Here is a 26,703-nt window from a genome sequence, read left to right as displayed (position 1 = left end):
GGTCAGTCGAGAGGGTAAATATGACATTCAATATGACCAAAATGGGTTCCCTCCAGCTACGGTTGGGAAAATGCCTGTAAGATCGTTCAATACGGTTCGGTTCGGTGCGGAATGCAATCGACGAAGTGACTGGACAAAAATCCTCTAGACGACGGCAATATTGTGCCAGATGCGGAGGATTTTCGTTTTGTTTTACAAGCTTGTTATGCAGAACGAACCGTAGAGAAAAAAAATCACATCATAGAGGGTGTGTGTGGTGGGTTTTGTATTTCAGCCAGGTTTGAATCCCGGTCTTGTCAAGGGTCTTCCGGGATTTTATCGTTTTCTCCTACGTTTTCTCCTACGTTTTTCCTTAGGTATCCTTGCCAGTCATTGGTTTCAATTGGTATGGACTTTGATGGGAAATCCACAGGACTTTATAGGGATGTCCAATAGAGTGATGCAAAATTTGAAATTTTCGCTCCACAATACTTAAACGATTCCAAACCGGATCTTGACTAACCTCTCAAAATTTGAACCCATTTGGTGAGAAACTGAGATGGCACAAACCATTTGAAGTTTATGTGAGAATTACTATGGTAAAACCAAGATTTTTGTTCATGTCTATCTAATAATTCACCATATCGGTCTGCTTCAAAAACTTTCAACTGCACTTGTAGGAAATTATCCCAGCTACAACTTTGCTGAAGACTACTTTTTGAATAAATGCAAGGATCGAAAGTTATCAATGGTTCAATGCGCTGATGTCTTATGATCATTCTCAATCAACTGCTCAGCAGGCAACATTGGTGTTTCTGGGGCGTTGAATAGGACACAAAAATCATGGCTACTATGTCACACTGCAAAATACAGTGTTGCGTACAGAGCAGCTACTTGATCATGTCATAAGTTTACCAATCTCTTAAATAATTAATAACTTTTTCCTGTCTCGTTTTACATAGAAACGATCTTAAGCAATGTTGTAGCTGAGAATATTTTCTATAAGAATGGCTATCGAACTGTTTCGCAGCTCAATATGGAAAAAGACTAGAAGGCAATGAACAAAAAGTTGAGATTTCACATAGTAATTTACATGTAAACTTCAAATGGCTTGTGCGAAGTCTGTTTCTAACCAAATGAGTTGTAAATTTGGGAGGCTAATCAGGACCCGATTTGAAACCATTTAAGCACTGTGGAGCGAAAAAGTCAAATTTTGCATCAGTCTAATGTCCATACAAGTCCCAGTACTTATTGGGGGATGTCGATACGTATTAACCCCAAATATTCCATGGGCGTGCAGATGAACAACAACAACCACAGGGTACAGTTGAACTGCAGATGCGAAGTTTATCTGGATCGTGCCCTATTTCCGAGATATGACAGATATGAAATGAGGGGATATTAGATGGTTTTCACTGGTGGCACATTGGCCATTGGTTTTGATTGGTTGTTGTTGTTCTTTATTAGCGACCGTTTAACCATTTGGTCATTCGGATCGTTTTTACAGTTTAAAGCTTAACAATTAGTATTTGAATTTATCACTTCTTAACCTATTTCCGGTTGCCTTCTTGGATCTGGTCATGGTCGGGTCTTCCTTAATTAAACGTTGAGGACTGCTACAGATTTGGCAGCTTTGAGTGCTGCTTTCTTCCATTGTTTCTTTAGTATGCTGATGATACCGCTGATTAGCTGGATTGACACTATGAGGAGGATAATTGAGAGCTTCCAGTTGTGGTCTTCTAGGTATCCCGTGTGGACTTCTTCTTGATTCTCGATTATGGTGACGTCCTGGTCACCGTTTTGGGTGGTATCTTTGCTGTCTGCGTTTCCCATTGTATGAGTGCTGGATGTATGGTTGTACTGTAGTTGAACCGTGGATGATTTGAATAAAGGGTGTCCACGATGAAATTGCCACACACAAAATTGATTCGCAAAATTCGAGTTTTCATCCGATTGCCATCAAATTTTCAGGGATTGAGAAATAACTATTAAACTTCATTTTACCATTTTACTCGTATTTTATTTACAGTCCATACGCAAATGCCCGCACCTTGGCCTTAACCCCGGCCATAAGATTCTGCACAACCTGTGAATCAACCGTTTTTTGCATGTAAACCCATACTTTCTTCAGTTCCTCGACTGTCTTCACTACCTTAGGTCGTTTAAGAAGGTGCTGCTTCATAATCGCCCAGTACTTCTCGATGGGGCGGAGCTCCGGAGTGTTGGGAGGGTTGAACATTTTCGGCACGAAATTGACCTTATTGTCCGCATACCACTTCAGCACGTCCTTGGAGTAGTGGCATGAGGCCAAATCCGGCCAGAAGATTGTTGGGACGTTGTGGTCGTCCATGATGCAGCATTCAACTTTCGTCAGCATGTTGAGGTACAACTTCCTGGCACGGGTTTTGGCGGACTTGTTCTGCTTCTCGTCGCGATTAGGGGCCTTTTGTACCTTGAACGTTCGAAGCCCAGCCTTAGTTTTGGCCTTCTGGACAAAACTTCGGCTTAGGTGCAGCTTCTTAGCCACATCCCTAACGGAGGCGTTCGGATTTCGGTTGAAGGCCCCAACTACGCGGTTGTGATTTTTGGTGTTGTACGGAATACTTTTTCCTTCACTTCTGGGCTTCCGATCGGTGGTCAACCGTTCCTCGAACCGCTTAATCACTCGCGACACCGTGGAATTCGCGATTCCCAACGTTTTAGCGATGGAACGATGCGAGAGATCCTTGTTCTCGTGATGAATGCGCAAGATTTTATCACGCACGAGCTGTTCTTTCGACTCCATTTCCGAGTCGAGTTTTGATCACAGGACTTTAAAACTTGCAGGATGTAAATAATGCACTATGAACTAAATCCACCCAAGTTTTCATTAAATTCTACCCAACGGTTAAAAAGTTAGAGCAATTTCATAGTGTGGCAATTTCATCGTGGACACCCTTATGACTGTTGCTTGATTGCCATTTGTCGGCTTTATAAGTATTGCATTTTGCTGACAGGTCTCTTTGGTGGTGAATTTTGTTGCGTTCTTTTTGTGTTGAATCAGAATAGGTTCGATGTTGATTGTGGTTGTTTATATTAGCGTATGGATTTTTCTATCTGGACAAAATTCCAGAACTAGAAGAAAGCAATTTCTGGGAGAAGTTTAATTGAACTTTCTGGAGAAGACGGAAGAATCTTCCTGCAGACGCTGGCAGAAACTTCCTACGGTAGATTGGAAAAAAATCTAGAAAAAGTCGGAACCAGAGCGCTAACGGAACAGTCGAAAGAAACAAGGACATAATTCCGGAAGAAACAGCTCTTGGGGGATGTTTTAATGATCCAGAAAATTTTCCAAATGGTCATAAAACATCCCTGAAGACCCCGCAATGCCCCTGACGTTTTTGCAACATTCCTGAAATGTACTTAGGAATATTCCATATTTCCTTGGAATTCCTTAAAAGTTCTTGAAATTTTCCTTAAGTTAACAGGGCTGTTTTGGAGTACTTTGATCATCTTTGAAATACTTTGAACTTGCCAGAATATAATGAGACTACCGGAATATCTCTAATCAACTTTGAACGTCTCTAGACTTTCTTGAAGATTACGAAATTTCTTAAGCGCTCTCACAATTTTCTTGAATTTATTGTAACATCAGCAACGAAGTTCGCTGATCTTCTTGATTTTTCTTATTTTTGAATGTTATCGACACTGCCATTAATAAGCACGGAACTTCCCATAAAATGTTCTCAAAATGTGCTAATGTTCATGTAACTTCCCTAACGTTTCTTAAATTTGCATGAGCCCCTCGGAACATTGCTGAAGTTTCCGGAAATTGCCTGAGTTTCTCGGAACTCCTTTAAAATTTCAGCGATTTCCTTGAAATTTATTGATCTGTCCTGACGTTCTCGGAGCTTCCTAAAATTCTCTCAATTATCCTGAAACAAAACTGTCCTGAAAACAATTAAATTTTCCAGAAGTTCTTTGGACTTGTGAAGCATCCAAAATATTTATGATGCTTCCTTAAGTTCACTGAAGTTCGCTGGACTTTCCTGAAATTTCCGGGTTTTCGAATTTTAACAGAAGTTATTGAAACATTCTTTCAAAAGTCTGGAATTTTTCTAAGTTTCAGAACTTCATCCGCAATCAAAATCTGGAAGCATCCCTGAAGTTCCGGGAAAGTTGAGAAAAAACTGGCGGGAGAAGATGGAAGAATCATTCGAAAGAAGGCTGAAGAAGCTTCCAAGGGAAGTCGAAATAAGTTTCCGAGAGGAATCGTAAAATAATTAACGATGTAAGTTGGAAGAAAATCCAGGAACTTAAATAATGTATAAAAAGTATAGCCCAATCCCCCCCCCCCCATTATCAGAAAGAGCCATTGACTGTTTATCGATTCATGGGTAGCCAAAAACGGTGAGGAAATTGAAACATTAATCGAAAGAGTATCCATAAGACATTTTTTTTAGAATTTTAAAGGCTCAAACAATTTGAGATATTCAAAAAGGTACAAGTCTCTCACAATAATTTTCTATGAAATTCTGAGCGCGGGCAGGCAATAATCATTTTAATTATTAAAAAAAATCGGTATTAATCGGTATAAAACATCAAAAATCGGCATTCTGAGGAACCTTATCTGTATATCGGTATCTAGTTCGGAAATCGGTATAAATACCGATAAATCGGTATATCTGGCAACGCTGATTGGTAGCTCGGCTGCAAAATGGCAATGGAAAACTCACACTTTTGTACAAAGTACAACGCGCGAGTACTCGTGTTACAAAAATTGGCGCGAGTAACGGAGGGTTAAACAGGCCCGATGTTTTATGAATCATCTTGCCCCTTAAATGCTGCACAGTAGGCCTGGCCGTTTTGATATGTGTGACGCATTTTCGATGTGAAACATATATCAAATAGACAAGAAAAATTATGGAGGTATATCCATCATTTTCCAGGATGCTTTCAAGAACTGGCTGTGTTGGTGTTAGATTAGATTCGATTAGGTAAGATGCGGATGTCGGAATCGCGTGATGACTTTAAAGATGAGACATTTAAACTGCTCCTCTGAAAGCTATCATAACTTGAAGTCCACACACGCCTCATTCACTTTACACGAATACGACACAAGATCATCCGGATAGTCTTTTGACGTCTGGAGACACAAATACCGGCGGTGAAAAATAGAAACTGGCGATCCGAAAATCGTTTTCAGCTTCGCTACTGTTTCACTGAATGATAGCTCCCTTGACAGTTTAGGTGAAACTGGTAAAGCGTTCGTGTGCTTGTGGATTCAATTTCCTCATCAGTAACCGGACTTTCCCGGCATTGTCCAGATTTCCAGCATCCTTGTCGAACTAGTCCGCGTAGAGCCCTGTTCCAGATTATAGACAAACTCGTTGATGTTGCTGGAGAGCGAATCCAAAACAGTTTCGTCCCTTGACACGTTTAGAATGGCCTGCTGGGTCGCTGTAACTAGAGTCGGTGTATAATGAGTCACGCCAAGAGTGAAGCCAAGCCTACCTATCGAACTGTCAAACCAGCTACCTATCGTGCAAAGAACACAAGCATTACGATGCTATGAAAGGTCCACGAAAGGTATTGCAATAAAATATAAAATATAATCGAAGAAATGACAATAAACAGGCAGTGAGCATTCAATTGTCATGCGATACGGTTGTTAATGATCATTAATGAGAATTTCTACTATTTTTGTTAAGATAATTTGACAAAATCACTGATATAATGATTAACTACAGCCGCTATTATTTTTTCTCGCTAGAAGTCATTTGAAGTTGATGTAGAAGTCCTCTGTTGCCAAGTTAAAAGAAAGGGAATCTTTCGAAAACCGTGATGCGAGTTCAACTGTTTTTCTCTTGGCGTGACTCATCATACACCGACTCTAGCTGTAGCCTGCTGAGTTCGCTGCGTCATCAGCTGTTGCTGCTGCTGGAGGATCTGCATAAGCATCTGGTTGGAATTTGGTTGCTGTGCTGTTCAAGGGGTAATCAACTCTGCTGAAACACAGCATGGTACACTATTCGGCTCTTTTTGACAAACGTTGACATATAGGATACAATCGACATAATATTGACGTTTTGCCAATGGTTGACTTCTTTGTTTACTCCATTGGGCTTCACATTGGGTTCGGATTCCAAGGAAAACAGCTGTGAGTATTGCTTGCACCTGTCTGCACCATGAAACTTTTATCTCATCCGATTCGTAGCGAAAATCCCAGCGGCTCGTGGTTTCGTCCAGAATAGCTTCACGCCAACAGGGTTCTTCCACACCATGGTCAGTCGAGAGGGTAAATATGACATTCAATATGACCAAAATGGGTTCCCTCCAGCTACGGTTGGGAAAATGCCTGTAAGATCGTTCAATACGGTTCGGTTCGGTGCGGAATGCAATCGACGAAGTGACTGGACAAAAATCCTCTAGACGACGGCAATATTGTGCCAGATGCGGAGGATTTTCGTTTTGTTTTACAAGCTTGTTATGCAGAACGAACCGTAGAGAAAAAAAATCACATCATAGAGGGTGTGTGTGGTGGGTTTTGTATTTCAGCCAGGTTTGAATCCCGGTCTTGTCAAGGGTCTTCCGGGATTTTATCGTTTTCTCCTACGTTTTCTCCTACGTTTTTCCTTAGGTATCCTTGCCAGTCATTGGTTTCAATTGGTATGGACTTTGATGGGAAATCCACAGGACTTTATAGGGATGTCCAATAGAGTGATGCAAAATTTGAAATTTTCGCTCCACAATACTTAAACGATTCCAAACCGGATCTTGACTAACCTCTCAAAATTTGAACCCATTTGGTGAGAAACTGAGATGGCACAAACCATTTGAAGTTTATGTGAGAATTACTATGGTAAAACCAAGATTTTTGTTCATGTCTATCTAATAATTCACCATATCGGTCTGCTTCAAAAACTTTCAACTGCACTTGTAGGAAATTATCCCAGCTACAACTTTGCTGAAGACTACTTTTTGAATAAATGCAAGGATCGAAAGTTATCAATGGTTCAATGCGCTGATGTCTTATGATCATTCTCAATCAACTGCTCAGCAGGCAACATTGGTGTTTCTGGGGCGTTGAATAGGACACAAAAATCATGGCTACTATGTCACACTGCAAAATACAGTGTTGCGTACAGAGCAGCTACTTGATCATGTCATAAGTTTACCAATCTCTTAAATAATTAATAACTTTTTCCTGTCTCGTTTTACATAGAAACGATCTTAAGCAATGTTGTAGCTGAGAATATTTTCTATAAGAATGGCTATCGAACTGTTTCGCAGCTCAATATGGAAAAAGACTAGAAGGCAATGAACAAAAAGTTGAGATTTCACATAGTAATTTACATGTAAACTTCAAATGGCTTGTGCGAAGTCTGTTTCTAACCAAATGAGTTGTAAATTTGGGAGGCTAATCAGGACCCGATTTGAAACCATTTAAGCACTGTGGAGCGAAAAAGTCAAATTTTGCATCAGTCTAATGTCCATACAAGTCCCAGTACTTATTGGGGGATGTCGATACGTATTAACCCCAAATATTCCATGGGCGTGCAGATGAACAACAACAACCACAGGGTACAGTTGAACTGCAGATGCGAAGTTTATCTGGATCGTGCCCTATTTCCGAGATATGACAGATATGAAATGAGGGGATATTAGATGGTTTTCACTGGTGGCACATTGGCCATTGGTTTTGATTGGTTGTTGTTGTTCTTTATTAGCGACCGTTTAACCATTTGGTCATTCGGATCGTTTTTACAGTTTAAAGCTTAACAATTAGTATTTGAATTTATCACTTCTTAACCTATTTCCGGTTGCCTTCTTGGATCTGGTCATGGTCGGGTCTTCCTTAATTAAACGTTGAGGACTGCTACAGATTTGGCAGCTTTGAGTGCTGCTTTCTTCCATTGTTTCTTTAGTATGCTGATGATACCGCTGATTAGCTGGATTGACACTATGAGGAGGATAATTGAGAGCTTCCAGTTGTGGTCTTCTAGGTATCCCGTGTGGACTTCTTCTTGATTCTCGATTATGGTGACGTCCTGGTCACCGTTTTGGGTGGTATCTTTGCTGTCTGCGTTTCCCATTGTATGAGTGCTGGATGTATGGTTGTACTGTAGTTGAACCGTGGATGATTTGAATAAAGGGTGTCCACGATGAAATTGCCACACACAAAATTGATTCGCAAAATTCGAGTTTTCATCCGATTGCCATCAAATTTTCAGGGATTGAGAAATAACTATTAAACTTCATTTTACCATTTTACTCGTATTTTATTTACAGTCCATACGCAAATGCCCGCACCTTGGCCTTAACCCCGGCCATAAGATTCTGCACAACCTGTGAATCAACCGTTTTTTGCATGTAAACCCATACTTTCTTCAGTTCCTCGACTGTCTTCACTACCTTAGGTCGTTTAAGAAGGTGCTGCTTCATAATCGCCCAGTACTTCTCGATGGGGCGGAGCTCCGGAGTGTTGGGAGGGTTGAACATTTTCGGCACGAAATTGACCTTATTGTCCGCATACCACTTCAGCACGTCCTTGGAGTAGTGGCATGAGGCCAAATCCGGCCAGAAGATTGTTGGGACGTTGTGGTCGTCCATGATGCAGCATTCAACTTTCGTCAGCATGTTGAGGTACAACTTCCTGGCACGGGTTTTGGCGGACTTGTTCTGCTTCTCGTCGCGATTAGGGGCCTTTTGTACCTTGAACGTTCGAAGCCCAGCCTTAGTTTTGGCCTTCTGGACAAAACTTCGGCTTAGGTGCAGCTTCTTAGCCACATCCCTAACGGAGGCGTTCGGATTTCGGTTGAAGGCCCCAACTACGCGGTTGTGATTTTTGGTGTTGTACGGAATACTTTTTCCTTCACTTCTGGGCTTCCGATCGGTGGTCAACCGTTCCTCGAACCGCTTAATCACTCGCGACACCGTGGAATTCGCGATTCCCAACGTTTTAGCGATGGAACGATGCGAGAGATCCTTGTTCTCGTGATGAATGCGCAAGATTTTATCACGCACGAGCTGTTCTTTCGACTCCATTTCCGAGTCGAGTTTTGATCACAGGACTTTAAAACTTGCAGGATGTAAATAATGCACTATGAACTAAATCCACCCAAGTTTTCATTAAATTCTACCCAACGGTTAAAAAGTTAGAGCAATTTCATAGTGTGGCAATTTCATCGTGGACACCCTTATGACTGTTGCTTGATTGCCATTTGTCGGCTTTATAAGTATTGCATTTTGCTGACAGGTCTCTTTGGTGGTGAATTTTGTTGCGTTCTTTTTGTGTTGAATCAGAATAGGTTCGATGTTGATTGTGGTTGTTTATATTAGCGTATGGATTTTTCTATCCTTCAAGAACTTGATTGTTTTTTCTATGGAATTTGGATCGTCTCCTAGTATTTCATGTATTTCAATATATGCTGAACGGTAATTGGTATTCCACAAGATAGACATATTTCCGGGTCTTCTTGTCTTGCAAGGTGGCCATGAGTTAATTTGGTATGTCCAATTCTTAGCCTTGTTATGATTCGGCTTGCATATCGATCTTTATTGTATGAGGTGCTCCATTCCGAAATGGTGTTCTTGATTTGCCTGAGCTTGCTGTTGTTCATGAACCATTTGTTTTGCCATGCTTGGTTTATATGTTCGTCAACCATTCATTTGAAATCTGCTAGATGATTTGCGATGTCGGTGGGGTTGGTGATGGGACCGTTATCTGTTTCGATCGCCCAGGTCCTGGCCGATGATGAACTTTTTTTTTGATATGGTGTGTCTTTATTTATTGAGGATGCCTATTGTTCCCATGATTTCCGTTTTTCTTCTTCAATGAATTTCCTTGCATTGTTTCTGGCCTTTTGAAATTCGTTTAGTATAGCTGGGTAAGAAGGATCGTCGGGGTGACATTTTTGTTTTTTCCTAAGTGTTTTTCGTCTAAGTTTGATTGCTTCTGCTATGTTTTAGTTCCACCATGGAACGGTTTTTTTGGGGGACTTCAGTAGATGTTTTTGGTATTGCTGATGAAGCTGCAGATTTAAGTGCGTCTGTTAGTTCTTCTATCGTGTATGATTGATGTGATTTGATTGATTCTTCAAGCTTAGCTTCAAATATGTTCCAATTTGCATCGTGAATTTTCCACCTGGCTGGTCTTGATCTTTTGGAAGATATGGTGGTACCAATTAGAATTGGAAAGTGGTCACTACCGTGTTGGTCCTCGTGGATTGACCAGTTAATTCTGTTAGCAATTTCAGCTGAGCATAGAGTAAGGTCAATACATGTCGATGCGTTTGCCGAATGTATGAAAGTTGGGCTGCCGTCATTCAGTAGCATAAGCTCTTGTTTCTGTATTATTTCGATCATTTTTCTTCTGCAATCATCTCTATTTGATCCCCATAGACTATGGTGAGCGTTGAAGTCTCCCGATTTAATAAATGAATTGGGGATAAGGTTAATTATGTTGTCAAGTTCTTTTTTGTTAACTATCTGATTTGGTGACAGATATATGCTGCAGAGAGTAATTTTTCGAGGTAGGTTGATTTTTATAGCTATTGCTTCAAGACTTGTGTTAAGTTGAATATTTGAGTATTATATTCCATGTTTGATTGCAATAGCAACTCCACCTTGTCCTGAAGGACGGTGGCAGAATAAGGTATCGTAACCAGGAATTGAGTTTTCGTTTGACCTGTTTGTTCTTGTTTCTTGTAGACTGATTAGAGATGGCTTGTACTCATTAAACAATATCCGTAATTCTGCGTCTTGTTTTCTGACGCCATTACAATTCCATTGAATAATTTCGGTTGTTTTTCGGTTTGCTGTTGGATCCATTCTAGTTGTTTTGATGACGATTATTGGGTTTAGGGTTGCATCTCATCATCGCCACCCTCTTGAGAGCTGACATCCGATTCTGAGTTAACGTACTCAACCGTTTCACATTTTTTCATCTTAACGTTACCTTTCTTTTTCCTTGGGGGAGATTCGATGGGATTGCCTTGGCTCCTGGTGTGTTTTCCTGATGGTTTGTATCCGTAGAGTTTCAGTGTGTTATCCAGTTTGGAATAATTCTCTTTGAGAATTTCGAGCTCCTTTTCTGCCGTTTTTCTTTTTTGTTTTCCTTCTCTGTAGGCATTAACTGCCTGTTCAAACTGGTTTTGCATTTCCATGAGCTTATTTTCCATCTTCATTTTTTGTTCGAACTGTTTCTGCAGATCTAACCTTAGTGCTTCCGCGTAGGATTTCTTTTCTTCACTTAATTGTTTGATCTTCTCATCAAATTGTTGGGTTAATGCACTTTTAATGGAATCTGAATACGTGATTTTATTTTCGCTTTCCACTATTTTTATAGCTTCCCAAAAGTTAATATTTCTGTCCACTTTCACTTTGGTGATAGCTACTTCTTTCTTGAATGCTGGGCACCCTTTGAAGAATGCTCCATGAGAATCACCACAGTTAACACATTTTTCTGCATTTTCACAGATTTTATTGGATGCCTCACCGCATTTGTTACACTTTTTTTTCACTGTTACAGTTTTTTCCGATATGCCCGAACTTATAGCATACGAAGCACCTCAAAGGGTTCGGATACCACGGTCTTGTTTCCAACAGAATGTACCCAATTTTTACTTCTTTAGGTGGAACCGTACCCTTGACAGTGAGGACAAAAATTCGTACACTTTGGTGGAAATTCCTTGAGCCAGCTTTTCGATTTTAGCCAGGTTTCTGGCCTGGCTTTCACTTTTAACGTGGACGAGAATTTTTCCGTCTTTCGTTTTTTTTTGCGCTTGCTACTTCCCCGCAGTAAGCTTTAATTGTTTTATCGACGAGAATCGGAGAGACTCCGTGGAAAGATTTACCCTCCTCTCCCCTTTCCATAACTAAAATCTTTCCACCACCTCCACTAGAGGTTTCCTCCAGCCAGGGGAAACTAGAATTATTCATCTGGTAAATTTAAACCACTGCGTTAGGTGAACAAATTTCACACCGGGTTTATTGACACTCGCGATTTGATGACTAATCACTTTGGCCGTTCGACCGCGCGTGTAATGTGACACCACTCGGGGGTATTTAATTGAACACAAGCGAATTAAAAACAGCGACTGTACTGAACCGTGGTCAAGCTAATTCTGTGGGTTTTGATTGGTGGTACCTTGTGGAAGGTATCAAATCTGCAAAGGATCGTGAGATGACTTGATAGGCTTTAACGTGTGTAATTGGGTGATGGTAGGAGACATCACAATCTGCGATACGATAGGCTTATGGGTGATGTCTTCGAAGTTGCGTAGTTCTGAGTCGATCAGACCTGTTTCGAGGATGTTGTTTCTAGGATGGGAGTGAACTTCCGTCCGTTCGAGTTCTGGGTTTGATTTTGTCGGGAAGCATTTTACTGGCAGCTGGTGAAAATTTCGTCTTGCGTCCGTTTCTTGTGGAAAGTAGGTAAAAATGGACACTGCAGGAAAGATGGACACTAACCGTAATTCGTAAATAAAAGTTTCATGTAATGTTTCAGTGACGGAACAACTTTTGATATAGTGTAGCAATACTTTTGGGACTCACTGTTGATATCGAAGACGCTAACTGTCAAAATTATAAACAAAACAAATATTTTCTTCGTGCATACGCTAGTGGAAGTAATTTTGCGTCGACGGACTATTGCTTCTAAGTCATAACGGTATTGTGTTTCTGCGTTCTTTCTACGATAACCAGTTATCCTGATCATCGACCACACATCTGGTGAAGAAACGGTAATTTTTTTGGATATTTAGTCAAGAGCTATGGACGTTTTAAAAATAGTGATAAAGTTGGGAAAGATGGACACTCTAAGATTTGGGAAAGACGGACATAAAGGTGCTGAATGAATCTTGATTGTTTTACTTATTTCGATTAACAGATGCCTACGAAATATGTTCGCAAGAGCAACCGGAAGTCGTGGACTAACCAGCAGTTGGATCAGGCTGTAAAAGCAGTGAAAAACGGGACGTCCGTGAAATCAGCAGCTATGAATAATGCTATTCCACGGACTACACTGATGAGGCACCTCGCGAGTCCCAATCTCTCTCCACGGCTAGGACCACTTGCTACCGTGTTCAATCAACAACAGGAAGAGGTACTGGTACAGCATCTCCTGGACTTGGAGAAAAGATTCTACGGGATTACGATGACCGATGTTAGAAAACTGGCTTTTGATTTGGCAGAAATGAACGGATTGCAGCACCCATTCAACAAGTCTACCAAGCTTGCTGGAAAAGCCTGGTTAAGCAATTTTCTTAAACGAAATCCAAAATTGTCGTTCCGGATGCCTGAAGCTACCTCTGCCGCCCGTGCCAGAGGGTTTAATAGGGTATCTGTGTCAGCTTTTTACGATTTGTTGGAAGCAGCGCTCACCAATCCTAAATTCACGGCAAATCGCATTTTCAATGCTGATGAAACTGGCGTGTGCACTGTAAGTTTTGTCTACATTTTGTATTTAATGAAAAAAAAAATAAATAGGTTCATCTACATTTCTCCCAGGTTCCCCCTAAGAAACGAAAAATTGCGGCGTTAAAAGGCAAGAAACAGGTAGGTGGTATAACATCTGCAGAACGCGGAGAAACAAACACGGCAGTAATGTGCATGTCAGCAAGCGGCCAGCACCTTCCACCGTTTTTGATTTTTGCTCGCATGCGGATGCACGATGCTTTAAAGAAAGGGGCACCATGTGGAAGTAAATTCGCATGCAATCCGTCGGGTTACATGACAGTGGCAATCTTCAACGACTGGTTCGACCATTTTTTGGAACATGTGAAACCATCTGAAGATAAGCCTGCCCTGCTTATCATTGATGGACATTCTTCACATACGAAGAACCTACCTTTCACTCAGAAAGCTAGAGCTAACTTCGTCACCGTTCTGGTCTTGCCACCCCATTGCAGCAACAAGATGCAGCCACTGGATGTGTCTTTTATGGCACCTTTCAAATCGTATTACGCATCTGAAGTGGAGCGATTCATGCAACAGAATCCAGGAAAGGTAGTCGGTCAATACGACGTTGCAGAGCTGACGAAAACGGCATTCATCAAAGCAGCCACTATGAGTGTGGCCGTGAACGGGTTCTGCAAAACTGGAATCTGGCCTTGTAATCGCAACGTTTTTGGAGAGGATGCTTTTGCTCCGTCACTAGTGACTGATCAACCTGCTGGTGCTGAGGTACCTCGCGAAGGAGAAGCGCATCAATCGGATCCTGGACCCACTTTAGTTCCATCGGATGGAGATCATCTCCTACGTGAAGATAAAGCCGTTCAGGTGCTCCCCGAAGACATTATGGCCCAATGCTCTGGAACTGATAGCTCTTCAACAGCTGCAAATACACCGTTGTTCGATGTATCACCATCGGAAGTACTGCCATTGCCCAAAATGATAACCCCGAGGGTCACCAAAAGGCAACGCCAAGCAGGGAAGGCAGCTGACGTAACATCTGATCAGTATGTCGATACCTTAAAGAAGGCAAAAGCATCGAAAGACATACAATCCATTAAAAAGGAACGGAAGCAAAGATCGTCGAAGAACCCCAAGAAAAAGCAATGCAAGGCAGACACCTCATCTGACAATCTGTGTGACAAATGCGGTTGCCAATTTTCGGATTCGGATGCAGGCATAGGATGGACAATGTGCTTGCAATGTTTTTCTTGGTTTCACACGGGATGCCACGTTGCTGCTACAACTGTTTGCGACAACTGCTCTTAACTCACTACTTCCTGCTACTTGATTTTGCCACTGAAACATGAATTGATTTGAATATGATTTGTTTGAACTATGAATTGAATTTTCGTTAAGTTTCTGTTGATAAACAAGTTTTTAAACACATCAAAATGTTGTATTCATTCATTAAGAATCGAAGAACATTCAAGTAATATTGAAAATAAGCTTACTTTAGCACACACAACTCAGTTTCTGTGAGTGTCCATCTTACCCTTCAAAGTGTCCGTCTTACTCATACGTTATGTCCATCTTTCCCGACCATGTGTAGAAACTACGATTTTGAGACATTTTTTAATTATCATAGAAAATAGAAAACTTGTTAAAAAATCACCGGTGTATGTGAGTATAATGACAAAATGTGACCTTAAATCTCGAATTGTACGATAAGTGCGAAAAATATATTATTATTTGAACAGATTTTGCAACTTAACCTTAAGGTGTCCGTCTTTACCTACTTTCCCCTATAGGTTGTATTGCTTCCAGTTCCTCTTCCACTGTTCAATCCGCTCTCATTATAACGAGAGTGGAGCTTAATATTTACCACAATCACAAAAGTCTAACTTCAGGGTTGCCAGACTCATGGGATATTGACACCTTGATTGACGCCGTCAATGGTTGGCAATCGATGTCCGTCGGTGGTTGACACTAGATTGCGGAACAGAGGCCGACGTTAAATAAAGGAAAGAAAAAGAAGAAGAATAAGAAGAAGGGGGTTGGATTTTGATAAGTCTTTAATGAGATCGGCACTGATGAAGGCTACACATTGTAGTCGAAATACGTATCTGTCATGTCAATTAAGTGGAATTAAATGGAAGATAACCTTTTTTGCTGTTTTATTTATTAGATGAGTTGGTTCGTAGGGTGGTTCTTCCAACAATATTCTTCTGAAAGTTTCTTCCGGCTTCCCCAGATGTCTCTGTGACTGCCTTTACATGTGTCTTCTGACTTCCAAAACATTACTTTCAATATTTTCCTGGAAGTCTCTTCCATGTAACGTTTCCATTTCCCGGCAATTTTTGAAGAATTCTCGGGAATCGGGAAAATATGTTCATCCGGTAAACACATATATATTTTTGCCATAGTTATTCATTTCATAGTTATTCGTACAAAAGTTTCTTCCACCATCGCCTGGAAATTTCTTCCAACTTGCCCTGGAAGATTCTTCCGTTTTCCCCCAGAAGTATTTTCTAACTAGGTACCCCAAAAAGCCCTACTGACTTCCTATGGGAGTGAAAATTTCATCCTATTTCAGCACGGAAGTATCCTTATGTCTTCCGGGGGACTCTTATGACATCTCCTGGAACCTTTTTCCGACTCACCAGAAGTCCTTGTGATTTTCTTTGGAAGTGTCTTCCAACTGCCGCGGGAAGTTTTTTTTGGTAGAATTTACCCGAAAAATCCATTCGACTTTACCTGGAAGTCTCTTCCAACTTCCTCTGGAACTTGCTGTCGCCTTGCCCTGGAACTTTCCTCCGGTTTTTCTGAAGAGGTTCATCTGATTTCTGTGCTTCCTTAATGTTGGTTTGTTTGCAATAAAATTTCATAGCCATAATATTGTTATATTTTGAAGTTTCCGTGCCTGTAAATATTATATTAAATTGCTCGAATGAAGTGATTGTTCTGTGAAAGGGCTCGTGGATGCGACTTTCGCTCACAATTCCAAATTAGAATCGGAGTCACGCTTCCCTTATTTTAAAGGATGTCAGACCACAACGTTGAGGTTGGAAACCGCTGCTCTGCAGTCCCCCCCCCCCCCCATGCAGCGGATAGCCGAGGGTGGTAAATGAAAAATATTTCTTTAAAAATAAATAAATCACGCCCTCCAGCAAACAGCCCCGGCGTGAAAATGTGGATTCTTTTTCGTTTGAACTGGTAAAGAACTATGCTACAGAGCGATCTGGTTTCTATCGGTGTGTAAAAACTTCCCCCTTTCTTCAGGTCGGTGCTTTACTCACTGTTTACTCATTTGGCTTTACTCACTGTTTACTCATTTGGAGAGAAGAAGAAGGAGAGGGTAGAGTTTGCTGGGTTTCTTTTATCTTAAGAACCTTCGCCTTCACCCCTCTAGAGGTGGGCTGCAAAAGCCACCAAATTATTAGAGGCGGCGGCTGATGGGGTGCAGTGGGTGAATGAGAAATAAAAATAAAATGCCTGCTATCAAGTGCATACACTAGTGGCAATAGTGCAATCTGCCAGCTCGAGTAAGAGAAAGCGGTTTAGTTTTTTTCCCCTCTAATGTTGAACCTCTAGGAAAGTGGGGTATATTTTACACAGACTTAAGGTACTTGCTCGTACAATGCGCTTACTGGGGTGGGTGTGATAATGAGTTATGTTTATTTTGCAGTTTGTTTTAGTTTTGCCTTGGGTGAGCCCCTTGGTCCAGGAGTTTTTATGCCATCTTATTTCAACTCTCGTTAAGTTTACAATGATCGCAATGAGTAACCCACCCGTATAATTAATCACGTTTGAGAATCGTGCTTTCCGGTGCAAGGGAAAAACAAAAAATGGGGAGGAAACCCAGGTTCATTCAGTTCAGCTCTGAGCTCTTTTTTTTCCTTTCAGCAACTGGATACCCTTCTTCAAACTGTAACATTTTATTGAAATTCTACTGAAACAAAAAAATCACCATCAACTTGTAACTGTACACGCTCGGGACGGTTATATAGTAACAGTTTGAAACAGTGTACAGATAGTCATGGGTGAAGCTGGGGGTTTGATCCAAAATATTGGAAGTATTTTTCCGACTGGGAAGTCCACTTTTTTATGGATTGTCGTTCTGATGATTTATTGAAATGTTCCAGATTCTCCAGGTGCCCTCCTTGGGGGTTGTATCAATTGCCAAATTTGGTACTTTTCGAAATTTATTTAAAATTGCATTTGATTTAGAAGCTCTCAATTTTTGAAATGCATGACAAACCCCTACTTCGGCCATGGCCAGCGCAATCTCCACCGATCCGAATTCCACGCAAACCAATCCCGACACAACCGGATACTGTAGATTACGCGATGGCACTTCATCGCCACCACGGTTGCAGCTTTCCTTTTAATTAAATAAATTCTATTCGTAATCAGTTTAATTGTTTGCCAGAGTATTTCCTCCTCCCATCCCATCGTCGGACTGTTGGCTAGTTGGTCGCAGTGTAATCGTCGACATCAGCACCACCGGGGCCATTCGGATCGCTTTTGCGGAAAAATGTGCTGCAATTTGAGAAAGTACAAAAAAAAAATACCCTTCCACTTCAAGGCAACCATACCAACAAGAATACACTGCTTTGAGTTATCTTACCAGAAAGCATGTTCCGGATTGCACCGAAGAAGAACAGCCAAGATTCTGAGAGCACTTTTAAAGGCGGTATTTAGGAGTTGCTTTCCTTTATAATAGCAGCGGCAATCGCAAATGAATTTAAATTATTTTTATGGGTGCAACTTTTCTCAAACGATCACCCCCACGTGGATGGATAAATTTAATAGCGCGCAATTGAACAAAACAACTTAATTGCGATTTCAGTTTTCCCACACAAGAGTATGGACGTTCAATCCACACACAGCTAACGGGAGCGACGTGCGAGTGTGCATAAAAATTTACGTTTTCTATGCAATTGCTTCGTTTTTCAAATGGTGTGCTAGAATAGTGATTTAAATAGTGGCTTCGCTTACGTTCCATAAAGGATAATGTTTCTCGACAAGCACAGACCGAAGTGTAACTGATTACGATTATAACTGCTATTTTTTTCAAGGACTTGCATTTTACTAACTTATTATTGAGGTCCGCATTTGTCGATAGCCAGTAAAGGATCAGTTTTATTTTATAACTAGTTTATTGAACGTCTGGATGTTGAGTTAGGAATGTATGTCATAGTAATCCCCATCCTAGCATGGGTCTTGTCCTGCTTGCGGATCCACTTAACAGAAAGATCAATTTTTGTTATCGTTCTGAATTCAACATATTGCTGTATGAAGGACCAAAATGGGTTGAGCGGACCCGTAAGCAGAGACGGTTACGTGAAACCCGTGGGAATAAGAGAATCGCCTTGCAACATTATGATCCAACAAAACGAACAACGATATTCGCAATACTAGTTAAGCTTTACCCGGGATGGTTTGTTTGAGAAGGGCGCGTCAATTTCATTGCAACTGTTGGAGTAGAATGCACACGATCACAATCAAATTGGTAGGATAAAGAAAATGACAGTGTACATTCCCTCCCAGACTCCGGTTGGCACTCCATGATGCTTCCTCCCTCGATTAATAAATTTAGTGTATGAATTCATATATTATCATGCAATATTTAATGCAAATATAGTAAGTAATGAGATTTTATATATTTTAGATAAGTAATAATATAGTTAATAATATATAACAAAATACAAACAACCTCGATTTAAATCACTCAATTTCTTCAAACTCAAGCTATATATGAATATTTTAATTGCATTATATGCTTTAACTCAACTGTGCCTATGTAATGAATCCACAATTTAAGTAAAGAATCAATTTGCTAAATAATTGAGGTTATTTGAGCATACAAGGCTTATGAAAACAAGTATCGATGAATAATTCTTAAAATAGCAAAACTCTGCAAAGATAAAACAATTTAAAAACATTGACCTAATGTATTTTTATTTTTTTTTATAATTTCTTTATTTGTACAGGCTCAATCGAATAAACTTTACAGAGCCGAGTTATCCTTTGCGTTATACATTATTACTGTCTTATATTTAAAGTTAAAGGAACTGGACCGACTACTCGCGGTTGTCTCGAGGTTAGTGGAGATTTACAATTTTTTGGATGGGAAAAGGGAAGAAGGAGGTTTGAAATGTGGTTTACGATACAACTATTTTATTAATCCTAAAGCATGAAATTATTTCTATTCATCTTGAAAACAAACATTGAAAAAAAAAACTTCACACGTACAAAATACAAACTAAACACAAGATTAATCAAACTTACAATCTAAGGTTAATATGCTTAAAGTAAACATATAAGAGTTTCATAAACTCCAGATCGCGTCTAGCCAAAATATCCCGAACTGGAACATTAGGTTGTCTACCTCGAGCCCGAAGGGAATCATAAAAATGTGATCTGACTCCACGATACTCCGCACAAGACCAAAGGATGTGATCAGCGTCCTGGTAACCTTGTCCACATTCACAGAGATTGCTGTCTCCCAACCCCACACAGAACAAGTGAGCGTTTAGACAATAGTGATTGGACATGAGACGAGACATCACGCGTATGAAGTCTCGACTCAAGTCCAACCCTTTGAACCATGCAAACTTCGACACCTTAGGGATAATTGAATGTAGCCATCGTCCCAAGCTCCCTTCACTCCATTGATGTTGCCAGCTAACGAGCGACTGCTGACGATAAATAGAGAAAAATTCACTATGAGGCATTCCACGAAGGTTCGCAAATCGATCCTGACCGATCATTTCCAATTACGCTGAAACTTTGCACAGTTGTTCCTTTTTAGTAAAGGCGCCATTTTGTGCTCTCAGTTTTTCATATAGGCGATTTGTCGATCATAAATGTCGCCTTCCATAGCGCCCACCTTCGCAAGTGAATCCGCCTTCTAATTGCCCAAAATTGAGCAATGCGAAGGAACCCACGCGAAGGTGATAATGAAACGCACGGATAAAGCACTAAACAGCTCTCGTATTTTCAAGAGAAAATACGAGAAGTACTTTACCGGCCTAATGGAACGGATAGCCTCGACAGAACTGAGACTATCCGTAAAAATAAAGTAGTGATCTGGAAGAAGTGAAGCAATAGTTTCCAAAGTGTAGTGAATTGCTGCCAGTTCAGCCACATACACAGAACAAGGAGCTTCAAGTTTTCGAGAGGCGCTATGAAATTCATTAAATACACCAAAACCAGCGGACTCCTCTATTAGAGATCCATCTGTGAAAAACGTTCTTGCAGAATCAACATGGCCAAACTTTGCAGAGTATAATGACGGAGCAATCATAGGACGATGATGCTCTGGAATTCCGCGGATTTCCTGCGTCATAGATAAATCAAAATTCACTGAATTGCCGAAATCGGAGAAGACTACACGATTGGGAATATTTCTTGAAGGGCTGACATCCTGTGTTAAATATAGGTAGTACAAAGTCATAAAACATGTTTGAGGACTTAGCTCCAGAAGCTTCTCAAAGTTTTCGATCACCAGTGGGTTCATTACTTCGCAACGGGGGAGGAGCCTCAGAGATAACTCTGAAAAACGGACGGATAGTGGCAACATGCCCGCCAGCACTTCGAGACTCATAGTATGAGTCGAGTGCATGCATCCTAACGCGATACAAAGACAACGATACTGGATCCGTTCCAGCTTGATGATGTGCGTTTTAGCTGCCGACTGGAAACAAAAACTACCATATTCTAGAACCAATAAAATCGTTGTCCTGTACAACGTCAGAAGATCTTGTGGATGGGCTCCCCACCACGTTCCGGTAATTGATTTATTTATTTATTATTATTATAGTCCATCTGACTTGATAGTCTCAATGAAACACTTAAATCTAAATGTAGTCACTCATTAAAAATTAAAAATTGGCCAACAGCAAACGATGACGAAACATCGAGGTATTGATGTCAAAGTCAAATAGGTCAGAGGCTTCGTTGAATTGATGAATCATGGCGACAAAGGAACTGTTTGCAGCATAGTTGGTTGCATGTACTACTTCATGTAGCAAGGTTCTCGGACGGAGTGTTCGGGCAGGAGCATACAGATTAATTTTGGCCAGTAACTCAGGAACGTCATATTCTGCGAGTAAAACTTTAGTAACGAAGACGACCTGCGATATGTTTCGTCACTTAGCAAGAGTATCCAAACCCAGTAAACGACAGCGGTCAGCATACGGTGGTAAATTCAGCGGGTCACTCCATGGAAGATAGCGCAGTGCGTATCTGACGAATTTGCGTTGAACAGCTTCGAATCGTCCACTCCATACAGCTTGGTAGGGATTCCAGACAACACACGCGAATTCCAGTAGTGAGCGTACCAATGAACAGTAAAGGGCTTTAAAACACAGAGGATCACGAAATTCCTTAGATATCTTGAACATGAATCCAAGCTGTCGATTAGCTTTGTCGATCGTGGTTGAGAAGTGGCGAGTGTATGTGAGCTTTTCATTCAACATGACACCGAGGTCTTTAACGTGATCGACACGTTGAACTGCAGTTCCAGCAACGTTATAATCAAACAAAATGGCAGTCCTAGTTCGACGGAAACTAATTACGCAGCACTTTGAGACGCACAGGACCATAAAATTACGTTCACACCAATCATTAAAGATTTCAAGAAGGTTTTGTAGTTCTAAACAGTCGGCATAGCCTCAAACGACTAGATAAATCTTCAAGTCATCGGCAAAAAACAATTTACCTCCTCGTAGTAGAATAAACGTTACATCGTTCACAAATAAAGAGAAGAGCATTGGTCCCAAAGTGCTACCCTGTGGAACTCCTGATATGTTCGAGAAACAGTACGATGAGTAGTTTCCAATGCATACAGTAATTTCACGTTGCACGAGATACGATCTAAGCCAGCTGCAGAAGGAAACAGAACATCCAATTTTTTCAAGCTTTGCTAGCAGAACGTCGTGCACAACACTTTCAAACGCAGCTTTAAGATCAGTGTAGATGGCATCCACTTGAAGTTTCTTACATACATTTTCCATACAGAATGACGTAAAGCTGACGAGATTAGTTTCCACGGAGCGGCCAGGAAAGAAACCATGTTGACATGTACTTATGTAATGCTTGCTCATTTATCAGCGACTCAAACACCTTAGATTCAACCCCAAGCGAGGTAATCTCACGGTAGTTTCCCACATTGCGTTTGTCTCCTTTCTTGAAAACAGGGAACATAGTAGACCGTTTCCATAGTGCGGGAAATTTCTGTTGACGAAGTGACAGGTTGAAGAGCAAGGACAACGGAGCAGCTAAGATATCGGAGCATTTTTTTAGGACTGCAGATGGAATAACACTCGGACCTGGTGAAAATGATGATTTGGTTTTACTCATCACAGAGAGAACCATTTGTACATCTACGGCAAAAACATCGAAGGAAACTGATCCTTTGTTGGCATTTTCGTCTCAGATACTCAATGTGGGATCTCCAGGTGCATTTGGAATCGAACCAGACCCCGAGATATTTGAAAGACATGGAATGAATGATCGGCTTACCCAAAAGTTGAAGCTTCGGTTTTGCTGGGCTATGCTTCCTAGAAAAAACGACCAACTCAGTTTTCTCCGTGGAGAATTCGATACCTAGCTGAATAGCCCAAGTAGACAAATTGTCCAAGGTATCCTGTAAGGGTCCTTGCAGGTCAACCTCTTTTGGCCCTGTGATAGACACTACGCCGTCATCTGCAAGTTGTCTCAACGTGCAATTGTCACTAAGACAATTGTCAATTTCTCTAACGTAAAAATTGTACAAAAGGGGGCTTAAACATGAGCCTTGGGGGGAGACCCATGTAGCTAAATCGAAAAGCTGTAGAGTTTCCATGAGAAAAGCTCATATGTTTTTCTGACAGCAAATTGTACAAAAAATTATTCATTAATGGAGACAATCCACAAGCGTGGAGTCTCTCTCAAAGAACTTCAACGGATACTGAATCAAAAGCCCCCTTGATATCCAAGAACACAGAAGCCTTTTGCTCTTTCTTAGCAAAAGCTAACTGAATTTCCGAGGAAAGCAACCCGAGACAGTCGTTCGTTCCCTTACCCTTACGGAAACCAAATTGAGTATCTGAAAGAAGGTGGTTCGTCTCAACCCATTTGTCGAGGCGAAAAAGGATCATTTTCTCCATCAATTTCCGAATACACGACAGCATCGCGATGGCCCGATACGAATTGTGATCCGACGCGGGTTTATCAGGCTTTTTAATGGCTATCACCCTCACTCGTCTCCAATCGTCGGGAACAATATTGAGCTCCAAGAACTGATTGTACAAGTTCAACATGCGCCTCTTAGCGACGTCTGGGAGGTTTTTCAGCAAGTTGAACTTGATTCTATCAGATCCCGGGGCAGAATTGCCACACGAAAGGAGAGCGAGTGAAAGTTCGACCATTGAAAGAGGCTGACTGATTTCGTCTACCGAATTCGCGGTTTCGCGAGGAATCAACTGCGACGGCACGGAATCCGGACACACTTTTCGCACGAATTTAAGAATCCATCGATCCGAGCATTCCTCGCTTTCGTTGTTAGTAGACCGGTTACGCATTCTTCGCGCCGTACTCCAAAGCGTATTCATAGACGTTTCGCGCGACAATCCGTCTACAAACTGCCGCCAGGAGCCCCGTTTTTTTGGCCTTGATGAGGCTCTTGAGTTCGCGTTCAAGAGATGTGTATGCGTCGAAATGCTCGCGTGTTCCGCGTTTCCGAAAAAGTTTAAACGCGTCGGACTTTTTACGGTAAACCTCCGTGCATTGTTGATCCCACCAGAGCGATGGTGTTTTCTTACGAATTGACGATCGCGGCACCGGTCGTGTTTAAGCTTGAAGTGCGCTGTCGACGATAAGATTGTAGAGGAAGTTATATTCCTCCAACGGCGGAAGCTCTTCCATTGACGATACTGTATCGTCTATCACGGATTGGAACTTAGTCCAATCGATGTTACGGGTTAGATCATACGCGACGTTAACGGATTCTGACGAGTTGAACCCACTGGCAATCGAAATTTTGATCGGCAGATGATCACTACCGTGCGGATCCTGGATTACATGCCAAGTGCAATCCAACGATAGTGAATTGGAGCAAAAGGTGAGGTCTAATCTGCTACCATTCGAGGATGGACCAGCCAAACGTGTTACTTCTCCATTGTTAAGGATTGTCATGTTGAAGTTGTCGCAGAGATCATAAATCAAAGTAGAACGGTTATCATCGTACAGCTCCCCCCAGCCTGTACCGTGGGAGTTAAAATCTCCCATGATCAACCATGGAGCGGGAAGTACCGCACATATGTCGAAAAGTTGTTTGCGATTAACAGAGACTCTAGGAGCAATATATACAGAAGCAATACAAAGGCTCTTATCTTTAATGGTAGCCTGACATGCGACAACTTCAATACCGGGGAATTCGGGAAGATTCACTCTATAGAAGGAATGGCACTTTTTGATCCCCAAAAGTACCCCTCCTCCACGTGAATCCTCACGATCCAATCGAATAATGTTAAAATCATAAAAAGGGAGATCAATTTCTGAAGAGAGTCATGTTTCACAGAGGGCAAATGCATCGCAATTATTGTTATGGACTAAATACTTGAACGAATCTAATTTCGGAATAAGACTTCGACAATTCCACTGTAGAACAGTGATCAAATCCCCGACCTCGTTTGGAAAAATTTTCCATCGAAGGAGATGATAGTTGCAAGAAGGGGCCATTTTGAAGTCAATTGCTTCAAGAAGGATTTCACAGTGGGAAGCAATGTGAGGACAATGCTTTTCAGAGGATCAGCAATGTTAAGGTATTTGAGAATACCGTCCACAATGTCAAATGAGAACAACCCAGATGAAGAAGGGGTTTCTGTTCTTCAAATTGGGGCATCAGGGGAAGAGGTGGAAAATCCTGGGTATAGTCAGTTCTGCGGAATCCAGGAGGAGTAGAAGTCTCCTGTTTTTCCACCACTCCTTGATTTGGGCAAGCTGATTTGGGGTTCTTCATTCTCAACTTTCCGCGAACGGATGCGTTTTCGTTTCCGTGCTGAAAAACAGAAAGAAGTTCCCTCCTCAGCCAAGTCAGAGTCAGTCTCGTCATCTGACAAAAGAGAAAAGGGATTTTTGTCGTTGGTCGATGGCGTGGCCGTCTTAAGCATTTCTGCAAAAGACTGCCGGGAACGTTCCTTAAGTGAGCGTTGTAATTTCTCCCCGCGTTGTTTGTACACCGGGCATGACGAGAGAGCATGAGGAGGAGTTCCGTTGCAGTACACGCATTTTGGTGCAGTAGCTGCGCAGGCGCCATCCTCATGCTTCTCCCCGCATGTGGAGCAGCGTGCCTTGTTGCCGCAGTGGGAGGCCGTATGTCCCAACCGCTTACAATTCTGGCAGTTCATGACCCGAGGTACAAACAACCGCACAGGAAGACGAAGTTTTCCCAGCTCGATGTATTGAGGAAGGGCAGATCCAGAAAAGGTCACCCGAAACGAGTCTGTGGGGGTAAAACTCTTTTTACCCTCACTGAGTGATACTGACTTCATTCTATGAACGGCCAGTATCTTTACCGGAGGAAGCAAAAGGGTTCTTGAATCGGCCAACCGCTTGCTTCTCCAGTATCTCGGGGCTCAGACTCGCCTCAGTGACCACGCCTTCGATCTCCACATCAGAGGCTGGAATGTACACCCTATATTCCAGTGTGAAAAATTGGGAAACAGCAATTTCATTGGCCTGTTTCAGGTTAGCGACGGTCACACGAAGTTTGTTGAGCCTAACCTTCGTTATTTCGGTCACGGCAGAGAATTGCTTTGTCAGATCATCAGATATCTGAACAACATTCAAGGGTTTGTTTTTGGGCTGAAAATAGACAACCCATGGGCCAGTCGAGTCATTCGGGTAGGCCCGCAATCTGGAGCTTTTCTCAGCCTGCCCATTGACAGACTGAGACGACGAACCAGGGATGACATCACCATTCTTCTGAGATGAATGGTCATCCATGTCGTCTTCTGACAAAACATCCATTTTGTTCAACTAGTGGGAGCGCAAAACGCTCTCCCACTGCACGCACAGACACAATACACAGAAAACACTACAAACACAGAAATACAAAATGAAAATTTAACTAATGGGAGAGGAAAAGAAACAAAAGAAAAAACAAAAACTTATCTGATAATTCTATACTACTATATGAGTAGGCGTTTACACAGATGGCTGGAAGGGACGCGCTGCGTGGATGACCTTCGCTGTGGTGCACTTGATCGAGGCTCGGTACTCAGCGCACACAGGCGCACGATGATTGATGAACGATGTAGATGTAGAAACGGGTGCTCACACTCGATGATGATGATACGT

The 26,703-nt window shown here is 41.6% G+C and overlaps 1 pseudogene; it reads right to left on the bottom strand.

Moving 5' to 3' along the window:
- Window positions 1-10,801: 10,801 nt before the first annotated feature.
- On the bottom strand, window positions 10,802-11,901 carry LOC135702435 (uncharacterized; annotated as a pseudogene).
- Between the last annotated feature and the right edge of the window lie 14,802 nt (window positions 11,902-26,703).

This window comes from Ochlerotatus camptorhynchus, unplaced genomic scaffold (genome assembly GCF_037179485.1).
Source record: "Ochlerotatus camptorhynchus isolate MF236.1 unplaced genomic scaffold, CSIRO-AGI_Acam_v1.1 ptg000193l, whole genome shotgun sequence".
Taxonomy (NCBI): Eukaryota; Metazoa; Arthropoda; class Insecta; order Diptera; family Culicidae; genus Ochlerotatus; species Ochlerotatus camptorhynchus.
This window is presented reverse-complemented; position numbering and strand designations above follow the sequence as displayed.